The following is a 15,421-nucleotide window of genomic DNA, read 5'->3' on the forward strand; positions in this document are numbered from 1 at the left end:
AGTCCCAAAAATTTGAGTAGCACGTTGGGTTCATTGGACCTATTGGGCCAGGTATCAGAGAAGTGATATTGCATCACAGCGAACTAACCATTGTAGCCTATGTGAAGGTTGTACTCTATGGTTGATCTCCCTCTTTAGTAGGCTAGTGTGAAGACAGACAGACTGATCATTCCCACACTCTGTTGATTGTTCTAAAAAACTATATTTGCTGACCGTATCATGTACTGTAGCGTAGATAGTCATAAATGGGGAGGCCAACTTTTGCTTTACTGAAACTCCATTTGACGTGTCTAGGCCAATGTTTGACTTATGACAACATTTTACTTTATATTGTAAGTGGGGCACATTTCATATTTGAATTGAAGATGGCTCTCTCTCTTATTAGGTGTGTGGATGAAGGCACTACCATCATGATGCCGAAAAAAACTGATAAAGAGACAAACATCAGTAATTTAACTAATAGCCATTTGGTTCCTGTTTGAACAGTTTTTTTTATTAACTTGTAATGGAATGAAAATGAGAGAAAGGTGTAGAATGAACATGCACATACTGGAATGAGATTGATATTACATTTTCCCAGGCTCCAGCCATGGTTCAACCAGCAGAACCTCCCATTTGAAATGACGATGACCGTGCCAGTAACTCATCGAATGCTGCATCACTGAGCATGTCCTCCCCTGACCTAAACACACCTGACAACCGTGTCGGCCCAGGACAGGAGAGTCCTAAGTGCAATACTGCACATGATCAAAACTAGGCTCAGCAGTGAGGATATCCTCTCAGGTAAGAGAGCAGTCTCCCAGCAGGTCAACACCAGAGTCCTGGAGGTGGTGTAGAAGATGCAGAGGCAGCTTAATTTCTTAAGGCTTGGGGGCAGTATTCCGAAGTTCGGATGATTGACGTGCCCAAAGTAAATAGCCTGTTACTCAGGCCCAGAAGCCAGAATAGGCATATAATTAGTAGCATTTGATAGAAACACTTTGAAGTTTCTAAAACTGTTGACATAATGTCTGAGACTACAACATAATTTATATGGCAGGCGAAAATCCAAAGAAAATCCAACCAGAAATGTTTTTGTTTGTTGAGCTCCCAGGCTCTTATAATGGAAACCTATTGTTTCTATGTAAATCAGTCTCCCAGATTGCAATTCCTATGGCTTCCACTAGATGTCAACAGTCTTTATTCAAGGTTTCAGGCTTGTTTGAGTTTGTGAGAAGAACACCGGAACATTATCACTCCCTCGTGCGCACTTACTAATTTTCCTTTCCTATTGTACATACTACTTTCTGTATGAAATAATAGTTTATTTACATTTTAGAGTACCTGAGCATTAGATAGAAACGTCGTTTGACTTGTTTGGACGAAGTATAGCGGTAGCTTTTTGGACTCCTTTGTCTGCATGTTGAACGAGTGGATTGCTGAAATCGATGGCGCCAACTAAACAGACTTTTTGGGATATAAAAAAGGATTTTATCTAACAACCATTCGTGTTGTAGCTGGGAGCCTTGGGATTGCAAACAGAGGAAGATCTTCAAAAGTAAGTGATTTATTTAATCGCTATTTGTGATTTTATGAAGCCTGTGCTGGTTGAAAAATATGTTGATGTGGGGCGCCGTCCTCAGACAATCGCATGGTATGCTTTCGCCGTAAAGCCTATTTGAAATCAGACACAGTTAGATTAACAAGAATTTAAGCTTTTAAATGATATAAGACACCTGTATGTTCATGAATGTTTAATATTACAATTATTTATTTGAATTGCACCCCCTCCAATTTCACCAGATGTTGTCGGCTTGTGTCCTGCTAGCGTGATGCCTATTAACCTTTATTTTTCTAAGCAAGTCAGTTAAGAACAAATTCTTATTTACAATGGGACTCCCAATCACGGAGTGTGTTGTTTGTGCAAAAGAAACTGCTCAACCTGTCACGCCTGCTCCCGCTCTGGCTCTAGAGGGTGCCAGGCTGCCTTTTATTACGCACACCTGTCACCATCATTACACGCAGCAGTGCTCATTGGACTCAACTGGACTCCTTTCCTTTGTTGATTTCCCCATCTATAACTGTCTGCTCCCCTGTTTTTTATTTTACCTTTATTTCTTTCCGGTCATTGGCGGTAGAGAACTGGAAGGAAAGGCGACCAAAGGAGGAATTGGCTTTGGGGGTGACCAGTGAGATATACCTGCTGGAGCGCGTGCTACGAGTGGGTGCTGCTATGGTGACCAATGAGCTGAGATAAGGTGGGGCTTTACCTGGCAGAGACTTGTAGATAACCTGTAGCCAGTGGGTCTGGTGACGAGTATGAAGCGAGGGCCAACCAACGAGAGCGTACAGGTCGCAGTGGTGGGTAGTGTATGGGGCTTTGGTGACAAAACGGATGGCACTGTGAAAGACTGCATCCAATTTGTTGAGTAGAGTGTTAGAGGCTATTTTGTAAATGTCGATCGGTAGGATGGTCAGTTTTATGAGGGTATGTTTGGCAGCATGAGTGAAGGATGCTTTGTTACAATATAGGAAGCCGATTCTAGACTTAATTTTGGATTGGAGATAATGTGAGTCTGGAAGGAGAGTTTACAGTCTAACCAGACACCTAGGTATTTGTAGTTGTCCACTTGCATTTAAGAGCAGTTGGAGGCCACGGAAGGAGAGTTGTATGGCTTTGAAGCTCATCTGGAGGTTAGTTAACACAGTGTCCAAAGAGGGACCTGTCACCATCATTACACGCAGCAGCGCTCATTGGACTCGCCTGGACTCCTTCCCTTTGTTGATTCGCCCCGTCTATAACTATCTGCTCCCCCGTTTGTTCCCTGTGTCTGCATTAATGTTGTTATGTGTTCACGTCCAGACGCTGTCCTTTCCTTTTCCATGTCTGTTGCCATTAAATGTTCACTCCCTGTACCTGCTTCTTGTCTCTACCAGCGTCGACCCTTACACAACCATTATGGCACAGAGGATAATATAAAGGAGATGGTGTCACACAGGGCTGAATTGGATGAACTTGTACCCATCCTCCTCAAAACGTTCCATGCAGGTGATTGTAATGCTGACACCTATGTGTAAGAGCTGAAGTTGCACACAAGTTAAATAAAGGTTAAATAAAACAATAAAACAATGTAAAAGAACCAAGTTCAACCTCATCACTCTGGATGTGATTGATAAGACTCACGACCTGCTCACCAGAAATCCCAATGTTGTCACGGTGGAAAAGGAAGACATTATCCTGGAATCCTCCCTTGACAAATTGGCCTGCAATATCCAAAGGCCTTTGTTCAAGACGGCAGGTTCTCAGGAGGCTATCCATATATTTTGATGAAGATCATTTCAAGGCAAGTTTCAATTAATGTTTAAAAAAAATATTATTTTCAGTCTGTGAGCTTAGCCCTTTCTGACCAACCAGAGGTGGACATGATGACCATGAGAAATATGTGCCCAGGGGGAATAAGATGTTTCAGTTAGACAGTATAGTGAAGATGGATCTCAGTGCTATGTAGTGGCGATCCGTCAATCAAGGCAGGTTGGGCAGGGGTTGCCTGTTCTGAATGTTATTTTGTCATTCATTTGTGTCAAATCAAACTTTATTTGTCACATGTGCCGAATACAACATGTGTAGACTTAATCATTTTAAAAAGTAACACAATATAACAATAACGAGGCTATATACAGGGGGTACCCGTGCCGAGTCAGTGTGCGGGGGTACAAGTTAGTCGAGGTAATTTGTACATGTAGGTAGGGGTGAAGTGACTATGTATATATAATAAACAGTGAGTAGCAGCAGTGTTCAAAACAAATGGATTGGGGGGGGGGGGGGGGTCAATGTAAATAATCCAGTGGCCATTTGATTAATCACGTATCAGTTTGCAAACAATGTAAACACTTTTTTAAATCATTGAGTTAATAAAGCCGGCATACAAATATGGTCTCTTTTTTGCTTTCTTGAGTAAGACAGCTCCAAGATGCAGCTGTTTCAGCCTAGCTCAGTGCTTTCTTGAGTAAGACAGCTCCAAGATGCAGCGGTTTCAGCCTAGCTCAGTGCTTTCTGTGCTGGTGGGGCAGCCAGTGGAAAATAAGGAGTTGGTAATGTTCTCTAGTTGCGCCGTGATTGATTCAGTGTTCTGTTCTGTCACTTATGGGGACACTACGACACAGCAAAATCTACGGGGAGAGCTCGAAAATTAAAGCCCCTTGGGCGCTGCCACAGAGTTACATTAGAAGTGCCCATCCAAGAAGGCTCAAGGTCATTGGCCAGAGATAAAATTACGTAAAATCAAGTTATATCTACAGTTGATTTGATTGGACTGATCATGTCAACGTCATACCTTAAAAATGTTAGCTAGTATTCATCATCATGAATCAAGTCGACAATCTACTGGCAAATCCTTTTAAATCCTTGTCATATGAAGAGAAATTATAGATAAAACGTATTGGTGCTTATCGCTCATTGGTGAGTTCAGGGAACAGGGAGCTCTGGGGAAAACGAACTCCGACTGGGAAAATACATTTTGAACGGTCATCGAACTCGAAATTGTAAATCGGGAACTCGGGCCTCTTTCTAGAGCTACGACCTGAAGATCACTGACATCATCATTATTCAACCTTGTTTTTTCAGAGTTCCCAGTTGTCTTGAAAGCACCATAAATCCAAAGAATGACAGACTTTTATGACAAAGTTTGATGACAAAATTTGCCCACGAAGGACTGCCACGCCACCTTCCTATTCAAGTGAGCACAGCACAACAAGGTGAGTCCAAAAATGTCTTGTATGCTGCTGCATAAATTATGTAATATGCTAGGGAGAAATATATACTGTAGCTAAGAAAGTAATACTAAGTGTATGTTGTGTAGTAAGCTGTTAATAGCCCTAATCATTTGGTCTATTGTCTCCTCTTAATTTCGCCTACTGTTCTGACTTGGTGGTGAACATGTAGCCTACAGTATAACCTGTTTTAGAGAAATGTAATCATCGAATATTGTAAGAGTTTTCATTGTCTGCTTATATGCCCCCTTTATTTATCCTACAGTTCTGACTCGGTGTACAGGGAAAACACTAAGAATGGCCCATGTTCTGAATTCTGTCACTGTACATTTCAAAAGTGCTGAACAAATAGTTATACTGACCATGCCCGTCCTAGCTTTCTCATTAATGTCTTAATCGAAATTACGTATTGCCTCTTATCCGCTTGTCATCCCCTTATTCCATAGTTTGTACATCTCAATTGTCAGTAGAAACCACATTTGTTTAAGCAAGTCAGCCATATCAGGAATGTTTTTTAAATGTTTCGCTGCCAGACAAGGCTCCACTGATAGCCAGGTGTAGAGGTGGTAAGGTGTTGGGACTGCTGTTTGGAGAGCTTTATGCAGGCCCCAACAGTTTGTGGGCACTGTTTGTCACCATTATAGTGCAATTAAATGTATTCTGTTGTGTTATGTAGTGTAGTGGCTTTGTTGGCATGCATCCCCCCAAAACAATTTGTTTGCCCCACCAAGATTTACATGCTAAATCGCCACTGGTGCCATGTGGAGTGTGAGTACATGTATGAACTGTGACACTTTCTTCCACTTCTTCTCAGGCAAAGAAAAGAAGTCCAGTCCCGGGCTGCCTTCTGAGGTTTTGTAGGCGATCGAATAAACCCCCACTTCCTTCCTTCCATTTTTTTTTTTACCCCCCTTATTTCTCCCCAATTTCGTGGTATCCAATTGTTAGTAGTTACTGTCTTGTCTCATCGCTACAACTCCCGTACAGGCTCGGGAGAGAGGAAGGTCGAGAGCCATGCGTCCTCCGAAACACAGGCCGCAGGGCCAGATGGATTACCAGGACTTGTATTGCGAGCATGCGCTGACCATCTGGCAAGTGTCTTTACTGACATTTTCAACCTCTCCCTGTCCGAGTTTGTAATACCAACCTGTTTTAAGCAGACCACCATAGTGCCTGTGCCCAAGAACACGAAGGTAACCTGCCTAAGCGACTACCTACCCGTTTCACTCACGTCTGTAGCCATGAAGTGCTTCGAAAGGCTGGTCATGGCTCACATCAACACCATTATCCCAGAAACCCTCGACCCACTCCAATTTGCATACATCCCCAACAGATCCACAGATGATGCAATCTCTATTGCACTCCACACTGGCTTTTCCCACCTGGACAAAAGGAACACCTATGTGAGAATGCTATTCATTGACTACAGCTCAGCGTTCAACACCATAGTGCCCTCAAAGCTCATCAATAAGCTAAGGACCCTGGGACTCAATACCTCCCTCTGCATCTGGATCCTGGACTTCCTGACGGGCCACCCCCAGGTGGTAAGGGTAGGTAACAACACATCCACCATGTTGATCCTCAACAAAAGGGGACCCTCAGGGGTGCGTGCTCAGTCACCTCCTGTACTCCTTGTTCACTCGGAGTATGGCCAGGCACGACTTCAACATCATTATTAAATTTGGAGATGACACAACAGTAGTAGGCCTGATCACCGACAATGACAAGACAGCCTATAGGGAGGAGGTCAGAGACTTGGCCGTGTGGTGCCAGGACAACAACATCTCCCTCTATGTGATCAAGACAAAGGAAATTATTGTGGACTACAAGAAAAAGTGGACCGAGCACGCCCCCATTTTCATCGACAGGGCTATAGTGGAGCAGGTTGAGAACTTGAAGTTCCTTGGTGTCCACATCACCAACAAACTAACATGGGCCAAGCACACCAAGACAGTCATGAAGAGGGTACGACAAACCTATTCCCCCTCAGGAGACTGAAAAGATTTGGCATGGGTCCTCAGATCCTTAAAAGGTTCAACAGCTGCACCATCGAGAGCATCCTGATTGGTTGCATCACTGCCTGTTATGGCAACTGCTCGGCATCCGACCGCAAGGCACTACAGAACGGCCCAGTACATCACCAAGCTTCCTGCCATCCGGGACCTCTATACCGCTGCTACTCTGTTGTTGTTGTTCTTTGCATAGTCACTTTAATAACTCTACCCACATGTACATATTACCTCAACTAGCCGGCACATTGTCTCGCTATAGTTTCGCTATTGTTATTTTACTTGCTGCTCTTTAATTACTTGTTACTTGTTACTTTTATTCCTTATTCTTATCCGTATTTCTTTAAACTGCATTGTTGGTTAGGTGCTCGTAAGTAAGCATTTCACTGTAAGGTTGTATTCAGCGCATGTGAATTAAACATTTTGATTTGATTTGACGATTGAGTGAACCACTTCATTCTGGTGTATACAGCTTCTGCACCATTAGGAAGATTGGTTGACAAGTTTAACTCCTATGGTTATGTGAGCTGTTAGTTGATGCCTTTCTCCCCATGCCTGTGTAATTGATTGATGCATGCCCTTTTAACTTTCAACAACTTTTTTGGCATCCAATTCTTATGATAGGCAGGAAGATGTTTAACGTTTTTTGACCACTAGTGGATATATGCGTGGAGTCGCCCCTTCCCATGCATGTATCCACTCAGAGATTTGATTTGATTTGCCCTTTTAGTATTTCAGCAAATTATTCTATTTTGCTGTAGATTTTTATGGATAGATTTGTTTTAGAATAAATTGTTGCCTTCCCGAGTTTGTCTTTGAGTTATCATTTATGTTATATGGTAAGTTATGTTATATGTTATAGGTTAAGATTGAATTATATGAATATGTAAGGGATCATAGAATGAACAAGAAATTGTAGGATTATTGTTGGATTAATTGTAGGTTTATATGATAATTCAATGGCCAATATACACTGAGTGTACAAAACATCAGGAAAACCTTCCTAATGTTGAGTTGCACCCCCTTTTGCCCTCAGAACAGTCTCAATTTGTTGGAGGCATGGACTCTACAAGATGTCGAAAGCGTTCCACAGGGATGCTGGCCCATGTTGACTCCAATGCTTCCCACAGTTGTGTTAAGTTGGCTGGATGTCCTTTGGGTGGTGGACCATTTTTGATACACACGGGAAACTGCTGGCACCTGCTACCTTACCCCATTCAAAGACACTTAAATATTTTGTCTTGCCCATTCACCCTCTGAATGGCACACATACACAATCCATGTCTTTAACATGTCTCCTCCCCTTCATCTACACTGATTTAAGTGGATTTAACAAGTGACATCAATAAGGGATCATAGCTTTCACCTGGATTCACCTGGTCAGTCTATGTCATGGAAAGAGCAGGTGTTCCTAATGTTTGTACGCCAAGTGTAGTATGGCCAACTCAATTGTATTCCAACAATTCTAAGAGTGTATTGTTTTTAGTGACGCAAGAACAATATAAAGAGTATGAAATGCCATTATTTAATGTCAACCCCAGTAACTTATGTGTAAATGTTTATGTCTATAGTATCTCATCTATACTGACCGACAATAACCTCACAAACTGATCATCTCTCTGTTTTATTATTTATAGTGACATACCCTTAAAGACCCATTAATACACTTGATTATTCATGTCAGTTAAAGTAATATATGCATTCTCACACTTTCTGTTTTCCTTTTCATTTCCTGTCTCACAACCGGGGGTGGGAGGGTATGAGAGTAACGGAAGATGACATTTGAGTATGACTCGGTAACGGCATGACTCATTTATGACTCACCGCTCATTGCTTTGTTTACAAATTTAGCAGCCCAGGGTCCATTCACAGTTTCACACACAGGGAATAAACCAAACCTCTCCTCATATCAGTTCCTCTGACAGCTCCTCTGACCCTGAGGCCAAAGGCAGGGCAGAGAGGGATGCAGCAAACCTGCACGCACACCCTGAATGACACACCCTGAATGACATCTGGACTAAAAAGGCCACTGAGGTTAGCAATGAGCCCTGCAAGCTCAATATATTGTGGTTGATATACATTTTTGGTCAAGGCAAGAAGCCCTTCTAATTGGTGAAAATTGTGCAATGGTTATCAAAATTCTCCTGGAATGTCTATGAATGTGTTAATGAAAACACAAAGTCTGCAGTGAATGCTGCCTATGAGTAAGCCTACTCCGCATTTGCGGGTGACGTGACAGCTCTATCTGTTTCCAGTGCACGCCGACGCTAACCCGTGGCATAGCAAGTGCAGTATCACCATGGTAACAGGCTCTTCATCGCTGTGAAGGGCTGGGGTAAGTGGTGACTGGCTAGAGCTTGGGGAGAATGATCACCAGAGACAGTGTTGATTGGAACCACAGACAATATATCATAAACACACCCAGTCAAGGGTGAAGAGACTGCGACGGGCAAAGCATAGAAATAGTTATAATCAATTCATAAAAGTTATTACAGAACCCGATTTCTAAATTAAGAAAACATTTCAATATAGAAGAGTTATTTCCAAAACGCAGGAATATATAACTTTCATAAGCATTCACACCCCTGACTCAATACTTTGTAGAAGCACCTTTGGCGGCGATTACAGCTTTGAGTCATCCTGGGTATGTCTGTATCAGCTTTGCACATCTGTATTTGGAGATTTTCTCCCATTCTTCCTTGCAGATTTTCTCAAGCTCTGTTAAGTTAGATGGTATTTTCACAGATTTTCAATGGGATTCAAGTCTTGGCTTTTTACTCAATTACTTTTACATTCTTGTTCTGAAGCCATTCCAGCATTGCTTTGGCTGTATGCTTGGGTCATTGTCCTATTGGAATGTACATATTTTCTCTAGTCTAAGTTTGTTTGCACTTTGAAACAGGTTCTCATCAAGGATTTACCTGTATTTGGCCCCAGTCATTGTACCCTCTATCCTTACCAGTCTCCCAGTCCCTGTGCCATTGAAAAGCTGATAATAAAAATGGTTGAAAAGTATTTTTTCTGCTCATACAGGAATAATAATGCCATAGTCCACTAATTTGGTGGGGGAAAACCATTTTTCATTTATATATACAGTACCAGCCAAACGTTTTGACACACCTACTCATTCAAGTTTTTTTCTGTATTTTTTCTATTTTCTACATTGTAGAATAAAAGTGAAGACATCAAAACTATAAAATAACACACATGGAACCATGTAGTAACCAAAAAAGTGTTTAACAAATCAAAATACAGGTTATATTTGAGATTCTTCAAAGTAGCCACCCTTTGCCTTGATAACAGCTTTGCACACTCTTGGCATTCTCTCAACCAGCTTCACCTGGAATGCTTTACCAACAGCCTTGAAGGAGTTTCCACATATACTGAGCATGTGTTGGCTGCTTTTCCTTTACTCTGCAGTCCAACTCATCCCAAACCATCTCAATTGGGTTGAGGTCGGGAGATTGTGGAGGCCAGGTCATCTGATGCAGTACTCCATCACTCTCCTTGGTCAAATAGCCTTTACAGAGCCTGGAGGTGTGTTTTGGGTCATTGTTCTGTTGAAAAACAAATTATTGTCTCACTAAGCACAAACCAGATGGGATGGCGTATCGCTGCAGAATGCTGTGGTAGCTATGCTGGTTAAGTGTGCCTTGAATTTATAAAAGATATCAGTGTCACCAGAAAAGCACCCCCACACCTCCTCCTCCATGCTTCACGACGGGAACCACACATGCGGAGATCATCTGTTCATTGCTCATGTTTCTTGGCCTAAGCAAGTCTTTTCTTCTTATTGGTGTGGTTTAGTAGTGGTTCCTTTGCCGCAATTCGACCATGAAAGCCTGATTCACACAGTCTCCTCTGAACAGTTGAAGTTGAGATATGTCTGTTACTTGAACTCTGTGAAGCATTTATTTGGGCTGCAATCTGAGGTGCAGTTAACTCTAGTGAACATATCCTCTGCAGCAGAGGTAACTCTGGGTCTTCCTTTTCTGTGGCAGTCCTCATGAGATCTAGTTTCATCATAGCGCTTGATGGTTTTTGCAACTGCACTAGAATAAACTTTCAAAGTTCTTGAAATTTTCCGCATTGACTGATCTTCATGTCTTAAAGTAATGATGGACTGTCATTTCTCTTTGCTTATTTGAACTGTTCTTGCCATAAAATGGACTTGGTCTTTTCCCAAATAGGGCTATCTTCTGTATACCACCCCCACCTTGTCACAACACAACCTATTGGCTCAAACGCATGAAGAAGGAAAGAAATTCCACAAATGAGCTTTTAACAAGGCACACCTTTTAATTGAAATGCATTCCAGGTGACTACCTCATGAAGCTGGTTGAGAGAATGCCAAGTGTGTGCAGCGCTGTCATCAAAGCAAAAGGTGGCTACTTTAAAGAATCAAATATCATTTTTTATTTAATTTGTTTAACACTTTTTTTGGTTACTACATGATTCCATATGTGTTATTTCACAGATCTGATGTCTTCACTATTATTCTAAATTGTAGAAAATAGTAAAAATTAAGAACAACCCTTGAATGAGTAGGTGTGTCAACTTTTGACTGGTACTGTGTATATATATATATATATATATATACATATATATATATATATTAATAAATGTGATTTATCAGGGCTCAGCAACCCTACTTCCCGTGGCTATGCTTCCCAATGATGGAGACCACTGTGCTCTTGAAAACTTTCAACACTCTAGAAATTGTTTTATATCGTTCCCCAGATATATGCCTCAATCACAATCCTATCTGGGAGATCTACTGACATTTACCTAGACTTTATGGTATAGTTTCTGCTCTGACATGTACTGTCAATTGTGGGACCTTATATAGACAGGTGTGTTTCTTTCTAAATCAATTGAATAGGCAACAGTTGGACTCCAATCAAGTTGTAGTGACGTCTCAAGGATGACCAAAGGAAATTGGATGCGCCTAAGCTCTATTTGGAGTGTCATAGCAAAGGGGTGTAAATACTTATGTAAATGCAGTGTTTCTGTATTCCACTTTCAATAAATTTGCTAAAATGTATAACAACATGTTTTCACTTGTCATTATGGGGTATTGTGTGTAGATGGGTAAGAAAAAAAATATTGAATCAATTTAGAATTCAGGCTGTAACACAGCAAAATGTAGAATAAGTCAAGGGGTATGAGTACTGTCTGAAGGCACTGCATATGGTAAAAAACTACTACCATTTAAAGGGGCAGTACACCAACATTTTAAATATACTTAATTTTATTGATTAAAAAAATCTTCATCCATTGATCCTGAGAGATAATGACCAAAAGTATGGCTTAGTTTTCTTTATTTACTTACCCCGCAGCCAGCATTAGCGTTGCTGCTTGTAAAAAGCATGCCCAAATCATCAGTCACTTCAAACCAAATGTTATGGTCAGGTCTGTGTTATAGGAACACGAATACCGCAAATACCAAAAGCTGCACATATAGAATATTAAAAGATATTATAGGAATTCTGACACGGCCTGCAACCAAAACATGCGGCCTCTCCTTCACTGCAGCCAAGGTGAGTAAAACATTTAAACGTGTTAACCCTCGCAAGGCTGCAGGCCCAGACGTCATCCCCAGCCGCGCCCTCAGAGCATGCGCAGACCAGCTGGCTGGTGTGTTTACGGACATATTCAATCAATCCCTATCCCAGTCTGCTGTTCCCACATGCTTCAAGAGGGCCACCATTGTTCCTGTTCCCAAGAAAGCTAAGGTAACTGAGCTAAACGACTACCGCCCCGTAGCACTCACTTCCGTCATCATGAAGTGCTTTGAGAGACTAGTCAAGGACCATATCACCTCCACCCTACCTGACACCCTAGACCCACTCCAATTTGCTTACCGCCCAAATAGGTCCACAGACGATGCAATCTCAACCACGCTGCACACTGCCCTAACCCATCTGGACAAGAGGAATACTTATGTGAGAATGCTGTTCATCGACTACAGCTCGTCATTTAACACCATAGTACCCTCCAAGCTCGTCATCAAGCTCGAGACCCTGGGTCTCGACCCCGCCCTGTGCAACTGGGTACTGGACTTCCTGACGGGCCGCCCCCAGGTGGTGAGGGTAGGCAACAACATCTCCACCCCGCTGATCCTCAACACTGGGGCCCCACAAGGGTGCGTTCTGAGCCCTCTCCTGTACTCCCTGTTCACCCACGACTGCGTGGCCACGCACGCCTCCAACTCAATCATCAAGTTTGCGGACGACACAACAGTGGTAGGCTTGATTACCAACAACGACGACACGGCCTACAGGGAGGAGGTGAGGGCCCTCGGAGTGTGGTGTCAGGAAAATAACCTCACACTCAACGTCAACAAAACTAAGGAGATGATTGTGGACTTCAGGAAACAGCAGAGGGAACACCCCCCTATCCACATCGACGGAACAGTAGTGGAGAGGGTAGTAGGTTTTAAGTTCCTCGGCGTACACATCACAGACAGCATCGTGAAGAAGGCGCAGCAGCGCCTCTTCAACCTCAGGAGGCTGAAGAAATTTGGCTTGTCACCAAAAGCACTCACAAACTTCTACAGATGCACAATCGAGTGCATCCTGGCGGGCTGTATCACCACCTGGTACGGCAACTGCTCCGCCCACAACCGTAAGGCTCTCCAGAGGGTAGTGAGGTCTGCACAAAGCATCACCGGGGGCAAACTACCTGCCCTCCAGGACACCTACACCACCCGATGTTACAGGAAGGCCATAAAGATCATCAAGGACAACAACCACCCGAGCCACTGCCTGTTAACCCCGCTATCATCCAGAAGGCGAGGTCAGTACAGGTGCATCAAAGCTGGGACCGAGAGACTGAAAAACAGCTTCTATCTCAAGGCCAACACACTTGACTCAACTCCAGCCACTTTAATAATGGGAATTGATGGGAAATGATGTAAAATATATCACTAGCCACTTTAAACAATGCTACCTAATATAATGTTTACATACCCTACATTATTCATCTCATATGTATACGTATATACTGTAATCTATATCATCTACTGCATCTTTATGTAATACATGTATCACTAGCCACTTTAACTATGCCACTTTGTTTACATACTCATCTCATATGTATATACTGTACTCGATACCATCTACTGTATCTTGCCTATGCCGCTCTGTACCATCACTCATTCATATATCTTTATGTACAAATTCTTTATCCCCTTACACTTGTGTGTATAAGACAGTAGTTTTTTAATTGTTAGTTAGATTACTTGTTGGTTATTACTGCATTGTCGGAACTAGAAGCACAAGCATTTCGCCACACTCGCATTAACATCTGCTAACCATGTGTATGTGACAAATAAAATTTGATTTGATTTGACTTTGGATAGCAACATCTGCTAAATGACTAAAATGTCAAATGTACATGTTTACATACAGATCTCATATTACTATATTGATTCATTTAAACAAAATTATATTGATGTCACAAATGTATTATTTGTAAAGAAAGTTCTTTATGAAAAATGTAGTTATTTGTTGCATTTGACTGTGTAAAACCTAGCAGTACTACTTATTGTTCGGAGAGTAAGGAAAATGTATAGCGTTTTGCAAAAAAACATGATTATTTTTCTCTCTGAAATGAAACCATCAAGTGATACATTTCCAATAAATACATGTCTGTCATTGAACAACCCCATGCCATGATTAGATAGTGAAAAAACACGCTATGGATATAGCGTTTTGGAAATAAACTTTTCATATCAAGAGTCACTTAACCCTAATCATGAATGCCTGAATCTTGACTGAAGCTTGTACAATCACAACATCCATCTAACCATTTCCTTGCAGCTGTTGTACTTAGAAATGCGAATGACATTAAGGCATATATTGCTATGCTTTAGCATTGTCTCATTCTCTTCATTCTTTAGGTGGTCAGAGTACACACTGTGCATGACTCGATCTGCATGACACTGAGTTTTGATTCCAGATTCCCTTGTCCTTTCTTCTGGTAAGGTCACCTGCTGTAGATTGGGATGATAACTTGACTGTAGGGAATCTCTACAGGTTCTATGCTTGTAATGTGGAAATGTAAGATAACTAAAGTTCATGTTTAGATTTAATGATCAACATTTGTAGCATATTTATAACCCATGACATTGACATGGATTATAATGTTGATATATAGGGCATCATCTGTATATCATAATGGAGTAGAACCACTGTCATCCTATCCCTACCCCATTGTACCCCCGAGTCCTACGGAATCGACACGCTATCTGATGTAAGACAATGCATCTACCCATCTCTCTCTCTCTCTCTCTGTGCAATCATAATGAGGTAATGATGAGTCCTTGCTGCTGTCTTCATATATCTTTCTATATTTCTCTCTCTCTGTCTCTCTCTGTCTCTCTCTAAGCACATGTCAATCTCATCCGTATTGTCCTTTATAGGTAGAATTAGTTGGCTATTTTCCACTGAAAATGCAGCCTCGAATCTCTCCAACTACTTTGTGTGACCTGTCAAATCAAAAGCAGGCAAATACACAATAAAATCCAAGACACCTGTGGGTCAGGCCAACATGAGTAAAAATCCCTATCAGAATATACCAATTTTCTCTATTTTCAACTTTCTTCTCTCCTCCACTCCCTTCGCTCTCTTTTGCTGTCAGACCAGTGGAACAAACAGGGT

Source organism: Oncorhynchus kisutch, linkage group LG6, assembly GCF_002021735.2.
Source record: "Oncorhynchus kisutch isolate 150728-3 linkage group LG6, Okis_V2, whole genome shotgun sequence".
Taxonomy (NCBI): Eukaryota; Metazoa; Chordata; class Actinopteri; order Salmoniformes; family Salmonidae; genus Oncorhynchus; species Oncorhynchus kisutch.